This window comes from Aegilops tauschii, chromosome 7 (genome assembly GCF_002575655.3).
Source record: "Aegilops tauschii subsp. strangulata cultivar AL8/78 chromosome 7, Aet v6.0, whole genome shotgun sequence".
Lineage (NCBI taxonomy): Eukaryota > Viridiplantae > Streptophyta > Magnoliopsida > Poales > Poaceae > Aegilops > Aegilops tauschii.
Window position 1 is genome coordinate 602,787,559 of NC_053041.3, and position 12,152 is coordinate 602,799,710.

General features: G+C 43.1%; 2 pseudogenes; both read right to left on the reverse strand.

Moving 5' to 3' along the window:
• Positions 1 to 2,111: 2,111 nt before the first annotated feature.
• On the reverse strand, positions 2,112 to 3,318 carry LOC109731990 (uncharacterized; annotated as a pseudogene).
• A 6,843-nt stretch (positions 3,319 to 10,161) lies between these two features.
• On the reverse strand, positions 10,162 to 11,406 carry LOC109731991 (uncharacterized; annotated as a pseudogene).
• Positions 11,407 to 12,152: the final 746 nt, after the last annotated feature.

Sequence of the window (12,152 nt, forward strand, 5' to 3'; positions counted from 1 at the left end):
ACCTCTAGACACAACAATTGATCTCTTGATCTCTTAGCTGTGTGCGGTGCCCCCCTCCACCATATTACACCTCGATCATATCGTAGCGGTGCTTAGGCGAAGCCCTGCGTCGGTAGCATCATCATCACCGTCACCACGCCGTCGTGCTGACGGAACTCTCCCGTGAAGCTCTGCTGGATCGGAGTTCGCGGGACGTCATCGAGCTGAACGTGTGCTGAACTCGGAGGTGCCGTACGTTCGGTACTTTGATCGGTCGGATCGTGAAGACGTACGACTACATCAACCGCGTTGTGCTAACGCTTCCGCTTTCGGTCTATGAGGGTACGTGGAAAACACTCTCCCCTCTCGTTGCTATGCATCACCATGATCCTGTGTGTGCGTAGGAATTTTTTTGAAATTACTACATTCCCCAACAAAACCTTGGTTCTTAACTGTCGCAAATACTATCTGCTACTATACTATCTACCGTGGCGGGCAGAAAATGCCACCCGCCACTAGTAAATTCTTACCGTCTTAGCCGTCGGAAAAATCTTTTAGTGGCGGGCATCTATTTGTGACCCGCCACCGCTAGGCCGTTCTGTAGTAGTGTATACTATTATGGAGTTTCTGGATCAATTATGCCAAACTTGTGTACAATGCAACTTCCTACGCAGTGGTGTAGGACAAAAGTTTATGAGAGACATTTACTTAGTTGCTCACTAGTCTGTGCGATATGGTAGACAAGTTAGGACTGTGTTGTCTTTCTTTCAATTTTAATTTGCAATATTTCATAATTCTTTGGTTTACTTAAAAAATTGTAACACCTTTGTGTTTGAGTAATATGTTTTCTCCCGGAAATAAATAATTTTGTTATTAGTACGCTATTATGCTAAATTTGAAGAACCACAATAGTGTAAAATATGTGCCAGTACAAAAATATGATGCCAATAGTATTATACAATGTATTGAATCATCAAAGTATATATCTGCCCCCGTGCGCGTGTGTGCATGTGTGTGTGTGTGTGAAAGCACGATATTAAAAAAATTACATATGTCATATATTAGTTGGATGCATGGTTGGTACTGATATAAAGACAAAGCAACAAATCAGATGCGGAGATAATGCTCAAGAATGCACATGCTTTTAATGCGTGCTAAGTTTTTCACATAAAAATGAGTTTTCGGTTTCTAGGGTTTCCATCTAAATGACTTTGTTTGGCAACGCTATCCACACGTATGAAGCTTTCTGCAATTGAGCTTTTAGGGTTTTACACAATTGGTTTGTGTGGCAACAACTAAATCTATTGCCAAAAGTGGCATATGTGATTTATGACAAAGAAAGCAAAAGATACAAGAAAGATGCAATTTTAGGTTTTTAGTGTAAGGTTAGCAAAGCTTTTGACCTAGTAACTATGTTATCTAGTAACCTAGCGCCAAATTCAAACATCTTGTTGCTTCTACATACCCAATAGGGCTGAACCTTTCAAGAACATCATCAGCTGTCCTCTAAACTTATCTGAGACTCACGTTACACAAGGCAAGTAAAAGACCTTTAGATGTGAGTCAGTACTAGAATGGACTACATTTGCAATCATTACCTGGAATAACCCAATTGGACAATACCTACATTCACTAGTAATTTCATGATGCAACAATATTATGTACATGGAACAAAAATAAGGATATGCTATACGACATGCATACTGCTAATCCAAGATATAAGTACTACAACAGAATGCCCCAAATATTATTATAAAAACGTTTCATGTTAAGACAACTAATAAGTTTGTACTTCAAATATGGTCGTGCAATGGTTGCGCTCTACATTTTTTCAGATTATTCTTATTGAATAAAATTAATATACAGAAGACCGTCACTACTTTAGATATCACCAGACATGAGTTACTATAGTTTTCTATACATTTGGATACTTCTAACACTGTTAAGAGTGATATGTACCAGAATTCATGGCCGCGATCACCTGAGAAATCTTGATAGAGATTAATGTTCGTGCCGCCTTCAAGACAGAAACTATTAAAGCCGTCGGGGATTTTATTGTTGGTGGCCATTTAAGTTCAGTTCTAAAGGTTACAACAAACTTTGTTCATGATATACTACAACAACCGCGCGCTTGGATGACATCAGAGTATGGACTTTGATTATTTTTCAGCGTCCTTCGATCCTTTATCCTGATTTCCTGAATTTGTAATTTGCATATTTCATACTTCTTCACTTTGCACTAAAAATTGTAACAACACTGGTGATTGAGCAATATTTTCTCTCTTCACCTCAAAATAATTATCTCAAATGCCACACTAAACAATATATTGATTAACTAATGGTGTAAACTGATCACATGATTTCTACTCAAAATACAATATCGTAACATAAGACAAGACTGCACCCACACCAAAACAAAACACACGACAAGAGTGAAAAGATTACATGATTGGTAAAAAGAAACAACATGATGATAAACAACACCACAGTAAACCCATTGCATGGTAGTGACACACAAGAACAACAATGAAAATACATTTGTAACTAAAACTAATATGATAGATTGATTCAGATTGCCTAGGATTATGATGGCACACGACTATGTGATCTCGGTGCATATTGCGCACGACCGAGGCTAAACAGCAGGAGAATCAGGGAAATACCACGGCTTGGTGAAATTGTCATCAGTCCCTTCTTTTGGAGCACTAGGAGTGACTGGAACGACGAACAGCTTGGGTATCTTGAACACCAGGTGGCGAGACGGAGCCCCTAGGGGTTCTCTTGAGGAGCTTAAGCAGCTTTCCGCCTGCGCCACGATCTGCATCCATCGGATTGGCTGCTGTGGCTGTGGAGCAGGTGCGTGCACGTGTGCCGGCTGCAGGCTGAGACGTGCTCGTGCCGGAAGCGGGATGTGCAGGAACGGGTATGCAGGCACCGGTGGGGTGTCGCCGGCGGGCGCTTCAAAGGGGAAGGGAAAGTAAACTACCAGCTTGGGCGGCGGTGGAGGCGGTCCTGTGGGGTCCGGTGGCAATGTAACGACCTGAAAGAGCAGTGCGTCGTGACCATGCCTGCGATGCCTCGGTGCAGTAATCACCTCCTTAACCAATATGGCCGACGGAGGGTAGGGGAAGTTGAGCTTTGCCATTGTGCCCTTCAGCTCCCTAGCCGGGAGGTCATAGACGCAAGTGGCGACCTCAGGGGACTGGTACGTCCCCAGCCACAACAACTTCTTCGTCACCGGGTGCTTGATAGCTGCGGCGAACTGTTGCCCACCCCGCCCACCCCCTTCTTTCTCACTCCAGTTAACCTGCTGTTCTCACCCACCGCTGCGGCTGCCATGGCCTCTACCACAGTCGAACGGGGGTGGATGCGCTTTGAGGTGGATACCTGATGTGTGCAAGACGATGGGGGTTTAATAGCGGGTCTTGCGCAGCCCACACTCGTGTGTCGCGTAACGTACGTTTCACCTTCACTGGAAACACGCCGCCTCACCAGGAACGGGGAGTGGTTATTAACACTAACAAAATATATATATGATGGCGTGCACGTAAAGAAGGATGGCAAGGTGAACAAAGTTATATGTGATATACATGTTATTGATGTGTACCTTACCAGAGCTCGCAGTAGCACCTGGGTATTTGATACTGGTTCTGTTGCTAATATTTGCAACTCGAAACAGGGACTACAGGTTAAGCGAAGACTGGCTAAGGACGAGGTGACGATGCGCGTGGGAAATGGTTCCAAAGTCGATGTGATCGCCGTCGGCATGCTACCTCTACATCTACCTTCGGGATTAGTTTTAGACCTGAATAATTGTTATTTGGTGCCAGCGTTGAGCATGAACATTATATCTGGATCTTGTTTGATGCGAGATGGTTATTCATTTAAATCTGAGAATAATGGTTGTTCTATTTATATGAGTAATATCTTTTATGGTCATGCACCCTTGAAGAGTGGTCTATTTTTGTTGAATCTTGAAAGTAGTGATACACATATTCATAATGTTGAAGCCAAAAGATGCAGAGTTGATAATGGTAGTGCAACTTATTTGTGGCACTGCCGTTTGAGTCATATTGGTGTAAAGCGCATGAAGAAACTCCATACTGATGGACTTTTGGAATCACTTGATTATGAATCACTTGGTTCTTGCGAACCGTGCCTCATGGGCAAGATGACTAAAACGCCGTTCTCCGGAACTATGGAGCGAGCAACTGATTTGTTGGAGATCATACATACTGATGTATGTGGTCCAATGAATGTTGAGGCTCGCAGCGGGTATCATTATTTTCTCACCTTCACAGATGATTTAAGCAGATATGGGTATATCTACTTAATGAAACATAAGTCTGAAACATTTGAATAGTTCAAAGAATTTCAGAGTGAAGTTGAAAATCATCGTAACAAGAAAATAAAGTTTCTACGATCTGATCGTGGAGGAGAATATTTGAGTTACGAGTTTGGTCTACATTTGAAACAATGCGGAATAGTTTCGCAACGCACGCCACCCGGAACACCACAGCGTAATGGTGTGTCCGAACGTCGTAATCGTACTTTACTAGATATGGTGCGATCTATGATGTCTTTTACTGATTTACCGCTATCGTTTTGGGGTTATGCTCTAGAGACAGTTGCATTCACGTTAAATAGGGCACCATCAAAATCCGTTGAGACGACACCTTATGAACTGTGCTTTAGCAAGAAACCAAAGTTGTCGTTTCTTAAAATTTGGGGCTGCGATGCTTATGTGAAAAAGCTTCAACCTGATAAGCTCGAACCCAAATCGGAGAAATGTGTCTTCATAGGATACCCAAAGGAAACTGTTGGGTACACCTTCTATCACAGATCCAAAGGCAAAACATTCGTTGCTAAAAATGGATCCTTTCTAGAGAAGGAGTTTCTCTCGAAAGAAGTGAGTGGGAGGAGAGTAGAACTTGATGAGGTAACTGTACCTGCTCCCTTATTGGAAAGTAGTTCATCAAGAAATCGGTTCCTGTGACACCTACACCAATTAGTGAGGAAGCTAATGATGATGATCATGAAGCTTCAGATCAAGTTACTACCGAACCTCGTAGGTCAACCAGAGTAAGATCCGCACCAGAGTGGTACGGTAATCCAGTCCTGGAGGTCATGTTACTAGACCATGACGAACCTACGAACTATGAAGAAGCGATGGTGAGCCCAGATTCCGCAAAATGGCTTGAGGCCATGAAATCTGAGATGGGATCCATATATGAGAACAAAGTGTGGACTTTGGTTAACTTGCCCAATGATCGGCAAGCAATTGAGAATAAATGGATCTTCAAGAGGAAGACAGACGCCGACGGTAATGTTACTGTCTATAAAGCTCGACTTGTTGCAAAAGGTTTTCGACAAGTTCAAGGGATTGACTACGATGAGACCTTCTCACCCGCAGTGATGCTTAAGTCCGTCCGAATCATGTTAGCAATTGCCGCATTTTATGATTATGAAATTTGGCAAATGGATGTAAAGACTGCATTCCTGAATGGATTTCTGGAAGAAGAGTTGTATATGATGCAACCTGAAGGTTTTATCGATCCAAAGGGAGCTAACAAAGTGTGCAAGCTTCAGCGATCCATTTATGGACTGGTGCAAGCCTCTCGGAGTTGGAATAAACGCTTTGATAGTGTGATCAAAGCATATGGTTTTATACAGACTTTTGGAGAAGCTTGTATTTACAAGAAAGTGAGTGGGAGCTCTGTAGCATTTCTAATCTTATATGTGGATGATATATTGTTGATTGGAAATAATATAGAATTTCTGGATAGCATAAAAGGATACTTGAATAAGAGTTTTTCAATGAAAGACCTCGGTGAAGCTGCTTACATATTGGGCATCAAGATCTATAGAGATAGATCAAGACGCTTAATTGGACTTTCACAAAGCACATACCTTGGCAAAGTTTTGAAGAAGTTCAAAATGGATCAAGCAAAGAAAGGGTTCTTGCCTGTGTTACAAGGTGTGAAGTTGAGTAAGACTCAATGCCCGACCACGGCAGAAGATAGAGAGAAAATGAAAGATGTTCCCTATGCTTCAGCCATAGGCTCTATCATGTATGCAATGCTGTGTAGCAGACCTGATGTGTGCCTTGCTATAAGTTTAGCAGGGAGGTACCATAGTAATCCAGGAGTGGATCACTGGACAGCGGTCAAGAACATCCTGAAATACCTAAAAAGGACTAAGGATATGTTTCTCGTTTATGGAGGTGACAAAGAGCTCATCGTAAATGGTTATGTTGATGCAAGCTTTGACACTGATCCGGACGATTCTAAATCGCAAACCGGATACGTGTTTATATTGAACGGTGGAGCTATCAGTTGGTGCAGTTCTAAACAAAGCGTCGTGGCGGGATCTACGTGTGAAGCAGAGTACATAGCTGCTTCGGAAGCAGCAAATGAAGGAGTCTGGATGAAGGAGTTCATATCCGATCTAGGTGTCATACCTAATGCATCGGGTCCAATGAAAATCTTCTGTGACAATACTGGTGCAATTGCCTTGGCAAAGGAATCCAGATTTCACAAGAGGACCAAGCACATCAAAAGACGCTTCAATTCCATCCGGGACCAAGTCCAGGTGGGAGACATAGAGATTTGCAAGATACATACAGATCTGAATGTTACAGACCCGTTGACTAAGCCTCTGCCACGAGCAAAACATGATCAGCACCAAGGCTCCATGGGTGTTAGAATCATTACTGTGTAATCTAGACTATTGACTCTAGTGCAAGTGGGAGACTGAAGGAAATATGCCCTAGAGGCAATAATAAAGTTATTATTTATTTCCTTATATCATGATAAATGTTTATTATTCATGCTAGAATTGTATTAACCGGAAACATGATACATGTGTGAATACATAGACAAACAAAGTGTCACTAGTATGCCTCTACTTGACTAGCTCGTTAATCAAAGATGGTTATGTTTCCTGGCCATAGACATGAGTTGTCATTTGATTAACGGAATCACATCATTAGGAGAATGATGTGACTGACTTGACCCATTTCGTTAGCTTAGCACTTGATCGTTTAGTATGTTGCTATTGCTTTCTTCATGACTTATACATGTTCCTATGACTATGAGATTATGCAACTCCCGTTTACCGGAGGAACACTTTGTGTGCTACCAAACGTCACAACGTAACTGGGTGATTATAAAGGTGCTCTACAGGTGTCTCCGAAGGTACTTGTTGGGTTGGCGTATTTCGATATTAGGATTTATCACTCCGATTGTCGGAGAGGTATCTCTGGGCCCACTCGGTAATGCACATCACTATAAGCCTTGCAAGCATTGTAACTAATGAGTTAGTTGCGAGATGATGTATTACGGAACGAGTAAAGAGACTTGCCGGTAATGAGATTGAACTAGGTATTGAGATACCGACGATCGAATCTCGGGCAAGTAACATACCGATGACAAAGGGAACAACGTATGTTGTTATGCGGTTTGACCGATAAAGATCTTCGTAGAATATGTAGGAGCCAATATGAGCATCCAGGTTCCGCTATTGGTTATTGACCGGAGACGTGTCTCGGTCATGTCTACATTGTTTTCGAACCCGTAGGGTCCGCACGCTTAATGTTCCGGTGACGATTGTATTATGAGTTTTTGTGTTTTGATGTACCGAAGGTTGTTCGGAGTCCCGGATGTGATCATGGACATGACGAGGAGTCTCGAAATGGTCGATACGTAAAGATCGATATATTGGATGACTATGTTCGGACACCGGAATGGTTTCGGGGAGTTTCGGACATATACCGGAGTACCGGGGGGTTACCGGAACCCCCCCGGGAGTTTAATGGGCCAAGATGGGCCTTAGTGGAGAAGAGGAGGGGCGGCTAGGGCTGGCCGCGCGCCCCCTCCCCCTCTAGTCCGAATTGGACAAGGAGGGGGCGCCCCCTATTCCTTCCCCCTCTCTCCTTCCCTTCCTTTCCCCTCCTACTCCAACTAGGAAAAGAGGGAGTCCTACTCCCGGTGGGAGTAGGACTCCTCCCTGGCGCGCCCTCCCCTGGCCGACCGCCTCCTCCCCCCTGGTCCTTTATATACGGGGGCAGGGGGCACCTCTAGACACAACAATTGATCTCTTGATCTCTTAGCCGTGTGCGGTGCCCCCTCCACCAAATTCCACTTCGATCATATCGTAGCGGTCCTTAGGCGAAGCCCTGCGTCGGTAGCATCATCATCACCGTCACCACGCCGTCGTGCTGACGGAACTCTCCCGTTAAGCTCTGCTGGACCGGAGTTCGCGGGACGTCATCGAGCTGAACGTGTGCTGAACTTGGAGGTGCCGTACGTTCGGTACTTGGATCGGTCGGATCGTGAAGACGTACGACTACATCAACCGCGTTGTGCTAACGCTTCTGCTTTCGGTCTACGAGGGTACGTGGACAACACTCTCCCCTCTCGTTGCTATGCATCACCATGATCCTGTGTGTGCGTAGGAATTTTTTTGAAATTACTACATTCCCCAACAAAACCTTGGTTCTTAACTGTCGCAAATACTATCTGCTACTATACTATCTACCGTGGCGGGCAGAAAATGCCACCCGCCACTAGTAAATTCTTCCCGTCGTAGCCGTCGGAAAAATGTTTCAGTGGCTGGCATCTATTTGTGACCCGCCACTGCTAGGCCGTTCTGTAGTAGTGTATACTATTATGGAGTTCTGGATCAATTATGCCAAACTTGTGTACAATGCAACTTCCTACGCAGTGGTGTAGGACAAAAGTTTATGAGAGACATTTACTTAGTTGCTCACTAGTCTGTGCGATATGGTAGACAAGTTAGGACCGTGTTGTCTTTCTTTCAATTTCAATTTGCAATATTTCATAATTCTTTGGTTTACTTAAAAAATTGTAACACCTTTGTGTTTGAGTAATATGTTTTCTCCCGGAAATAAATAATTTTGTTATTAGTACGCTATTATGCTAAATTTGAAGAACCACAATAGTGTAAAATATGTGCCAGTACAAAAATATGATGCCAATAGTATTATACAATGTATTGAATCATCAAAGTATATATCCGCCCCCGTGCGCGTGTGTGCATGTGTGTGTGTGTGTGAAAGCACGATATTAAAAAAATTACATATGTCATATATTAGTTGGATGCATGGTTGGTACTGATATAAAGACAAAGCAACAAATCAGATGCGGAGATAATGCTCAAGAATGCACATGCTTTTAATGCGTGCTAAGTTTTTCACATAAAAATGAGTTTTCGGTTTCTAGGGTTTCCATCTAAATGACTTTGTTTGGCAACGCTATCCACACGTATGAAGCTTTCTGCAATTGAGCTTTTAGGGTTTTACACAATTGGTTTGTGTGGCAACAACTAAATCTATTGCCAAAAGTGGCATATGTGATTTATGACAAAGAAAGCAAAAGATACAAGAAAGATGCAATTTTAGGTTTTTAGTGTAAGGTTAGCAAAGCTTTTGACCTAGTAACTATGTTATCTAGTAACCTAGCGCCAAATTCAAACATCTTGTTGCTTCTACATACCCAATAGGGCTGAACCTTTCAAGAACATCATCAGCTGTCCTCTAAACTTATCTGAGACTCACGTTACACAAGGCAAGTAAAAGACCTTTAGATGTGAGTCAGTACTAGAATGGACTACATTTGCAATCATTACCTGGAATAACCCAATTGGACAATACCTACATTCACTAGTAATTTCATGATGCAACAATATTATGTACATGGAACAAAAATAAGGATATGCTATACGACATGCATACTGCTAATCCAAGATATAAGTACTACAACAGAATGCCCCAAATATTATTATAAAAACGTTTCATGTTAAGACAACTAATAAGTTTGTACTTCAAATATGGTCGTGCAATGGTTGCGCTCTACATTTTTTCAGATTATTCTTATTGAATAAAATTAATATACAGAAGACCGTCACTACTTTAGATATCACCAGACATGAGTTACTATAGTTTTCTATACATTTGGATACTTCTAACACTGTTAAGAGTGATATGTACCAGAATTCATGGCCGCGATCACCTGAGAAATCTTGATAGAGATTAATGTTCGTGCCGCCTTCAAGACAGAAACTATTAAAGCCGTCGGGGATTTTATTGTTGGTGGCCATTTAAGTTCAGTTCTAAAGGTTACAACAAACTTTGTTCATGATATACTACAACAACCGCGCGCTTGGATGACATCAGAGTATGGACTTTGATTATTTTTCAGCGTCCTTCGATCCTTTATCCTGATTTCCTGAATTTGTAATTTGCATATTTCATACTTCTTCACTTTGCACTAAAAATTGTAACAACACTGGTGATTGAGCAATATTTTCTCTCTTCACCTCAAAATAATTATCTCAAACGCCACACTAAACAACATATTGATTAACTAATGGTGTAAACTGATCACATGATTTCTACTCAAAATACAATATCGTAACATAAGACAAGAGTGCACCCACACCAAAACAAAACACACGACAAGAGTGAAAAGATTACATGATTGGTAAAAAGAAACAACATGATGATAAACAACACCACAGTAAACCCATTACATGGTAGTGACACACAAGTACAACAATGAAAATACATTTGTAACTAAAACTAATATGATAGATTGATTCAGATTGCCTAGGATTATGATGGCACACGACTATGTGATCTCGGTGCATATTGCGCACGGCCGAGGCTAAACAGCAGGAGAATCAGGGAAATACCACGGCTTGGTGAAATTGTCATCAGTCCCTTCTTTTGGAGCACTAGGAGTGACTGGAACGACGAACAGCTTGGGTATCTTGAACACCAGGTGGCGAGACGGAGCCCCTAGGGGTTCTCTTGAGGAGCTTAAGCAGCTTTCCGCCTGCGCCACGATCTGCATCCATCGGATTGGCTGCTGTGGCTGTGGAGCAGGTGCGTGAACGTGTGCCGGCTGCAGGCTGAGACGTGCTCGTGTCGGAAGCGGGATGTGCAGGAACGGGTATGCAGGCACCGGTGGGGTGTCGCTGGCGGGCGCTTCAAAGGGGAAGGGAAAGTAAACTACCAGCTTGGGCGGCGGTGGAGGCGGTCCTGTGGGGTCCGGTGGCAATGTAACGACCTGAAAGAGCAGTGCGTCGTGACCATGCCTGCGATGCCTCGGTGCAGTAATCACCTCCTTAACCAATATGGCCGGCGGAGGGTAGGGGAAGTTGAGCTTTGCCATTGTGCCCTTCAGCTCCCTAGCCGGGAGGTCATAGGCGCAAGCGGCGACTTCAGGGGACTGGTACGTCCCCAGCCACAACAACTTCTTCGTCACCGGGTGCTTGATAGCTGCGGCGAACTGTTGCCCACCCCGCCCACCCCCTTCTTTCTCACTCCAGTTAACCTGCTGTTCTCACCCGCCGCTGCGGCTGCCATGGCCTCTACCACAGTCGAACGGGGGTGGATGCGCTTTGAGGTGGATACCTGATGTGTGCAAGACGATGGGGGGTTTAATAGCGGGTCTTGCGCAGCCCACACCCGTGTGTCGCGTAACGTACGTTTCACCTTCACTGGAACCACGCCGCCTCACCAGGAACGGGGAGTGGTTATTAACACTGACAAAATATATATATGATGGCGTGCACGTAAAGAACCACGCCTTACAGCTTGCATTGTTCCTTTTCACTTTTGTTTAGTTGTATTTCTCCTAGCTTACACTGTTATACACGTTGTTGCTCACAGCTCTCTTGCTCGGCCGTTTCTATTGTGAGGCGACTGCTTTCCTGATGTGAACCTCACTTTGTTGCTCACAGCTCTCTCACTCGGCCGTTTCTAGATTACGTGCGCTTAGCTGATGTGAATCCACTAAAAAAAAGCTGATGTCAACCACACTTTTCTGCTGCTTATACATATATTGTGAAGTTTGTCTTTTCTTAAACGAAGGTTTTCTTTTCTTCCATGCATTTCTTTCGAACGTGGTTAAGCATCATCGTTAAGTTAGGAATTTAAGGGTTTAAGGAATTTGCAAAATAAAATAAATTAATTTTTCTGACAAGAACACATCTGAAGTCAGATTGTTAGATTAATATTTGGTATTTCTATTTTTATCATGTCCGTAAAGGTATCTCCAAAAAATATTGTATCATTGTAGAGTTTTTCAAGAAAAGAGTCTTTATGGTATCTTCAACGCTATCCCCTAAAACGAACATAATATCGGTCC